Source organism: Alligator sinensis, unplaced genomic scaffold (genome assembly GCF_000455745.1).
Source record: "Alligator sinensis unplaced genomic scaffold, ASM45574v1 scaffold553_1, whole genome shotgun sequence".
Lineage (NCBI taxonomy): Eukaryota > Metazoa > Chordata > Crocodylia > Alligatoridae > Alligator > Alligator sinensis.
In genome coordinates this window covers 432,806-434,101 of record NW_005842389.1, presented here as the reverse complement: position 1 = coordinate 434,101, position 1,296 = coordinate 432,806, and positions in this window count along the sequence as shown.

Genomic DNA, 1,296 nt, shown 5'->3' with positions numbered 1-1,296 from the left:
CGGGGGGGAAAGCGAAGCGGAGCTAGGAGGGGGCGGAAGCGGCGGCGGCGGCTGCTGCAATTAGTGACTCATTCCCCCCTCCCAGCTGCCGGGCCCGAGGGTGGGGGGCTGCGAGGGGGATTGGCACGTCACGGTGTTGGTGGGGGGGGGACAACCCAGGCGTGCGAGCTTCAGCCCCCAGCCCCTAGATCGACAGACAGGGGTCAAAGGCTTAGGCCAATGAATCGATGGGGCAAACCACTGGATCGATGGATCGTCGATGGGACTCAGTGGATCCGTGGCAGGGAGGAGGGATCCAGGGATCGATAGGGGAAGGCGGGGGTCGATGGAGTGATCCCCGGATCGATAGACGGGATCGGGGATTGATGCGGGCAGAGAAGTCCAGGCGTCGAGGCAGAGACCCAGAAACCGACCATGGAGGGGTGTGCACAGGGGCACACGTGCGCACACACACACATGCGTGTGCGTGCACACACATACACACACAACCCAGGTCTCCAGGGCGGACAGGCCTGACTTCCTCACACACTCTCATACCAGCACACACGCGCACAGTTGCACACACGTACACACACACGCACGCACACGCTTGTGCTTTTACACGGCCTTGTCCACACACTCACACACACACCAGCTTTCTGTCATATTCACTGCAGCCAGGGCCCCGTGTATGTGTGCATGTGTTAGGGGAGTGACAGGGGTGTCTCTGTGTGCGTGTGTGTATGTGTCTGTGTGTACGTGTGTGTTAGGGGGTAGCAGGGGGTGCATGTGTGTGAATGGCAGGGTGTGTGTGTACATGTGTGTGTTACGGGGGTGGCAGTCGTGTGTGTGTGTGTTTGTGTGTGTGTGGAAGGGGGTGTATACGTGTGTAGGGGTGGCAGAGTGTGTGTATAAGTGCGTGTGTGTGTGGCACGGGTGTGTGTTGGGGTGGCAGGGTGTGTGTGTGTGTGGGGGGGGGGTGGCAGGGGGTGTGTACGTGTGCGCCCCTCCACACCATTCATTCCCCGTCCTTTGTGGCAGTCGTGTGTGTGTGTGTTTGTGTGTGTGTGGAAGGGGGTGTATACGTGTGTAGGGGTGGCAGAGTGTGTGTATAAGTGCGTGTGTGTGTGGCACGGGTGTGTGTTGGGGTGGCAGGGTGTGTGTGTGTGTGGGGGGGGGGTGGCAGGGGGTGTGTACGTGTGCGCCCCTCCACACCATTCATTCCCCGTCCTTTCATTCATGCTTGCCCCTGCCCCGCGCATTCGCCCCGCCGCCGCCCCGCCCGAGGAGCGTGGTTTTTTTTATGAATGGGCCATT